Here is a 6,116-nt window from a genome sequence, read left to right as displayed (position 1 = left end):
GCCAGCATTATGTATAAGACAGCAAACTGTACAAAGGAGATGCGCACATCTTTAAAATAAAGTCACTCGGAGGCCATGACCAGAATCTGATACCTGGATGACAAAAAAGAAACATTACAAAACCGCTCGAATAATTTCATTAAAAATTCACAACATAAGGACAATAGTTACTTCAACATTCTGACAGGTTGACCTCACTTGTTTTTTGCTCATCTTTGTGCTTTTTTAAATTCCCCTTCAAGTTTTTTAAACCTCAAACCAATTTCATCAATTTGAGGTGCTGAAAATGAAAGGACAAATGGTGTCAGTAAATATAACTCAACAATGGCTTACTAATACAGATAGCTTATCAGAATATGATTCTATATCAGATTCTTGTACCCTAGTCGTGTGTGTGTGTGTGTGTGTGTGTGTATATAGAGAGAGAGAGGTTCGCTAGGGAACCACAAAATAGTGGGTACCATTGACCAAATGAACTCCGATTGAACTCATTCCAGCGGCGTTGAAACCGGCCTGTCAAACCCTACTTCTAAACCCAAAGGCTAAACCCTAAAATCCAAACCCTAAGCTAAACCCCAAAAAGTATACCCTAAATATATATGTTTAAGTTTCGACGAGCCAGTTCCAGTGACGCTGGAATGAGTTCGATCAGAGTTCGTGTGGTCAATGGTTCCCCACTTTTTTGTGGTTCCCTAGTGAACATGTCTCTCTCTCTCTCTCTCTCAATATATATATAAGCAAAAGCGTACAAAATGAATCTTTAGTGCAATGGAAAATGTGTTGTCTATAAAAGGTTTTGGGTTCAATTCCTAGGAGTGGCGTTTTTTTGAAAGAATTATAAAGTTTATATTTTAGAGGGGCGTAGGGAGAAATGAACACTTTAGGGCGTCTATTTACCTTACTCTCGTCACACACAATAATTGTGTTTTCTTCCCGTGTACATATTATTATTATTATTATTATTGTTATTATTATTATTTGTATTATTATTATTATTATTATTATTATTTACTGTTGGATTTTGATTTCCATATATTGCCCCAGACATATGTATTCTAGAGCTGAGGGTCTCTCTGGAAGCCACCTCTTTATCCATATGGATAGAGGTACGGTGTGCCTACATCCCACCCTCCCCAGACCCTACTTATAGCTTTGCTGTTGGTGGGATTTCACTGGGTATGATTGATTGATTGATATATTTTAGAGGGGCCATTTTTTTATCGCTCCGAGCCCAAAAACTTTTAGGGATTCTCGGAGATGGGTCTGTATGTGAAGTGTCGTATGTACTATAAACGAGATCGTTAATTCTGGTGCTAAAACAAGTAAGAAATTAGAAATGAACTTAACTTTGCATGTAAGCTTTTCTCATCTTCGGTTTAAAAAAATCAACCTGTCCAAATGTTTCCCACAAGGTTTGAAGTCAGATCATATATAAGGCTTTAAAGACTAAAATAACAGATACCTTTGTGAGACTTTCACCGGGAGATAATTCGAGCTTGTTAATCGTAGGCTCGCGAAGGACACCATAAGTAAAAAATGCAGGAAAGAACAAGGATCATGCTTTAAAAAATAGAATAAGAAATGTGAAAACACATAACAGAGAACAAATGACATATAAGATTAAAAAAAGGGTAGTTTAAAAGGAAATGGGTTCCTAGGTGTAAACTCAATGTATAGAGCCTATTCTACAATACTTGTTGCAACCATATTTGACACAAACCATTTATGAGAAAAAAAGTGTGTGTGTGTGCGCGCGCGTGTGTGTGTATTGTGGATAAGAAAGATTTAAACTTTTAACCGTACTCGCAACATTATTCTACTCTTGTGACAGTTTTCTTCTAAACAAAATTCATTAATAGATCTACCAAGCCTATATATATATATTCAAATATGTGTTCTTATATATTGCTTATAAAATGCAGAACAACATAACAAAGATCAAAACTAATAATAAATCAACTAACTAAACAAATTAGCCATATGCGTATGTTTTGGCTGTTATTTTGCTTTTAAGCGTTACTTGGTACCTCCCTGCCCAGAATTTCAAATAACCTAAAGGTGCAAATAAACACTAATACTTTTCAAAAACTCATGAACTATGCTAAGAACATATGAAATTTGATGATTATGAAACAAAAGCTATTAAAAAGAAACAAAGTTGCTTCAAACCTGAAAGTTGTCCACAAAAGATTGGTGTGAAATCGTATCAAAGCTTAAAATGCAAGGGGAAGATAGATCAGACTTTAAATAAAAAGTAGACACAATTACCCTCCAAGTTGCTTTTGAACCAGAAACTGACATACGCTCCTAAATGCATTGATGCTGTGAAGCCTCCATATCCAAACATGTCAAAGGCAACCAGAAGGTTCACAATAAGTCATTATGAAGAGTAACATTAATAAATGACAAATTAAGCATATTTCAGGGAGTCTTTACCTTTAAATATAGAGGCTGGCCACCAATTGCTTGTGTTTTGTATGACCTCAAGAATAAAGCGCCCATCTCCCCATACAAAGAAAAAACAAACCATTAATTATGTCAAGAACAGATGAAATTGACGATTATGCAACAAAGAGCTATTGAAAAAGAACAAAGGGCAAACCTGAAATTCAATAGGCATAATAGTTCTCCCTTTCTTGTACAAGTCGTCACACAGTAAACGGGAACAAACGAAGTTACAACAATATTGAATCTTGTGTGTTTTATAGTTTATAAATGAGGTAGTTAATTCTAATGATAAGAATAGTAAGAACAATGAACCTTGTGGTTAAAAACATAGAAAAGAACTTATCTTTGTAATCCAAGATAATGCAAACCATATCCGTCATGTATAAGCCAGCAAACCGTATACAGGGAAAGTACATATATATAAACGGCATTTTTATTCAAATTCTTCACAAGCTCAATGAGAAACTGTAAGAAAAAAAATCACTGATTTAGCAGGTAAATAAAAATTATTCACAAATCCAAACACTTTAAATTATAAACAGCATTTCTGTTCAAATTATTAACACAAAATATATAATACAAAATTTATAAAAATTGTACCTTCAAATACAACCGTTTATTAAAATCGCCAGGAATTAGTTGCTTCTGTACGTTTTCGGGTTGGACTGTGAAGTGTTGTACAGATCCAGGAAAAACTAGAGCAACAAAATATAGAACAAAGAAATAAGCTAACAAGTGAAGTCCTAAAAGTACCAATAATTTATAATAATGTAATGAGTAGACGGAAGCTATATGCACACCTTTGATGTGGCATAGATGTTATTGTTGTGGAATCAAGCACATGCTCCCTTTATGAACCCTGACAACTACAAGCAAATGAAATCAAGTATTGTGAAATTAATGCACATGAAACCAAATATTGAATTCTCCCTTTATAAAACCGAGGCCTTTTTTGTGAATTAATAATTTTGCTACAAATCTAACAAGTTGAAACATGGATTAATATTGGACAACGACCTGGGTTTGAAAAGGGGGGGGGGGGGGGTTGGTTCAAGTCCCACAGACGATCGACGAGACTTAAAAGAAATTAGTGTTTTAAATAAATAATAAAATCCACAAAATATGAATCAGTAAGTATTATGATTGAGCATGAGTATTCTTTCCATTAAGTTATATACAGGTTAGGGGTATAAACGGGATGAAACGATCCCGAGCTCGGCTCGTTTACTATTTAATATTTAATTTATATTGATTTTTTTATTATTTTTATTTATTTGAGAAAGACCTTAACCGGGACTAAGGTCGGTTCTAGCTCGTTCAGTACCTTAAACGGGCCAAATCTCGGCTCGAGCTCGGCTCGCTTACTATTTAATATTTAATTTATATTGATTTTTTTATTATTTTTATTTATTTGAGAAAGACCTTAACTGGGCCTAAGCTCGGTTCTAGCTCGTTCAATACCTTAAACGGGCCAAATCTCGGCTCGAGCTCGACTATGAAGTGTTAACTTAATATGCAACCATATGATTGAATCCCTTATTTCATGTTTCTGTTGGCTTGTTATCAACCAGATAATCTCATTTTTTTTCATGATCTATGCATAATACCAACCATTTCACATACCACAATTACCAGTACTACAACAAACTCATCATCAATAGCAAGCAAATCATCCCATGATAGCCAGTTTTCCGAGGCAACCGGCAACGATGAGGTTGGACCCGGTGGCCAGATCCTACCTCATCCAAATCTTAGAATGTTTTCTTTTGCTGAGCTCAAAACTGCCACTAGAAACTTTAGAAGCGATACAGTTTTAGGCGAGGGCGGTTTTGGTAAGGTTTATAAAGGGTGGCTTGAAGACAAATCCACTTCAAGAAGTAGTGTAATTGCAGTCAAGAAGTTGAATTCTGAGAGCATGTAAGGATTGCAAGAGTGGCAGGTAATTTTGATTTGTGACAGTTTGGATAATGAGTCGATTCGGGTCGTGATCGAGTTGACCTGTTTAATTAAACGGGCTGTTTTCTGATTGACTTGCTTAACACGTTGAATTAAACATGTCAACTTGCTAACCTGTTTTGTTTTTACTGAAAGACGCTGACCCGACAAGAAAAAGTAAAATGAAATAAAAAGATGTGTTTCTGGGTCAAACCAACCTGACTAATACCATGAGACTATTTTTCTAACGATATTGCTGTTGTATGATTGTATCATAAAAAAGTAAAAGACAAAGAATAAGAATGAAACAGTGTTTTTGGGTCAAACCGACCCGGCCCATAATGAAAAATGCTTTCAGATGTTAATAATTAGAATGTCATGTTTCATTCGAGTAGGCAGAGGTTGATTTTCTAGGCAGGCTTTGGCACCCAAACCTTGTTAAATTATTGGGATATTGCTACGAGGGTTCCGAGTTGCTACTGCTATACGAGTTTATGCAAAAAGGGAGCTTGGAAAACCATCTGTTTGACTTAAATTTGACCTGCGGTTTCAAATGCTTCATCATATTATCATAAATTCCCAAACTGCCCTTCAACACAAAACTATTAACAAAAATAATCCTTTAACCATTAATTGCTTTCAAGATCCATGAACAAAAAGTCAAATAAACAAGAAAGAAATAAAAATGTCATAAACGTACTAAATTACCAAACAAAATCATAAACTTTACTAGAAAAATGCATTCTTAACTCCGTTAATTACTTAAATTCATCGTACCTTTCAACAAACGCAACCGCATATTAGGAGAACAACTAAATAATGATCTTGCTTTAGCTTGATTCTCCACCAAATAGTTGAAAGCTAGTGCTATTTCATTAGGTCCCAAATCCATCGGTTCCAATTCTTTAATAATTTCATCCCCCGTGAACTCGCGATGATTAACTCTTTCAAGTATTTTATTGCTCTCCTGAATAATTTTATTACCTTCGGCAATAGCATTAGCCACACTGCCAACACCATTCATAATCATTGAGGCTAAACCATCATCTTCTTGTTCAACTTTTCTTTTTCTACTCTTATATTTCTTTGCACTTGAAGATTGCTCAGGTAGAGAAGACGTAAGATCAACCACATGAACATCATCATCAAGATTGTATTGGCTCTCTAGAATTACATCATTGGCAGCTAAGAATTCATCTAGTTCTGGTGGTGTTTCGGTGTTATTATCATCATCCTTTTGCAATCGCGCATTTCTTTCTTTAGCAGTTTCAGCTTGTGCACCGGATGCCCTATCCTTTCCAAATAAATCTAGCAGTTCATGATAGTTTGTGACTTTCTCCGTCTTCAACGTTGCAGCTTTTGGCTTTGACTATTTAACAAAAGCAAGAAAATCAGTATAATAAACGATGATCGAAATATTCAAGTAAATAATTAAATCTCTTACCTCTATTAGTTTTTTCCAGACTTCATCCTCCGCTTCAATTAGCTGAGTTTCAGGATTCCATGAGAACCCACTTAATGACGTTCCGTTAAACATATCATACCAGGCAGAAAAACGACTTTTTAACGTTTTTAAACGATTCTTCAAATGACTTTTGGTAAATTTCATTTGAAGATTTGTGCTAAGCTCCGCAACCATATTTTTGTATGCTTGTGTAGTAAAATTTCCAACAATCCTATAACCACTGATCTGTTGCGTTATCATGGATTGTATGAACGCATTATCCATAGTT

General features: G+C 35.0%; 1 long non-coding RNA gene across 1 annotated transcript; it reads right to left on the bottom strand.

Annotated features, from left to right (window-relative positions):
• Nucleotides 1-1,985: 1,985 nt before the first annotated feature.
• LOC143607475 (uncharacterized) lies at nucleotides 1,986-3,371 on the bottom strand. The gene is made up of 5 exons (XR_013148976.1): nucleotides 3,249-3,371; nucleotides 3,049-3,143; nucleotides 2,603-2,913; nucleotides 2,437-2,502; nucleotides 1,986-2,331 (listed from the first exon to the last, which is right to left on the bottom strand). It is a non-coding gene; the product is annotated as an uncharacterized LOC143607475 (long non-coding RNA).
• Nucleotides 3,372-6,116: the final 2,745 nt, after the last annotated feature.

The sequence above is a fragment of the Bidens hawaiensis genome, unplaced genomic scaffold, assembly GCF_021521415.1.
Source record: "Bidens hawaiensis isolate Kalapana, Puna unplaced genomic scaffold, B.hawaiensis_p1.1 tig00082811_1, whole genome shotgun sequence".
Taxonomy (NCBI): domain Eukaryota; kingdom Viridiplantae; phylum Streptophyta; class Magnoliopsida; order Asterales; family Asteraceae; genus Bidens; species Bidens hawaiensis.
Note: the sequence above shows the minus strand (reverse complement) of the source record. Positions and strands in the feature narration are given on the sequence as shown.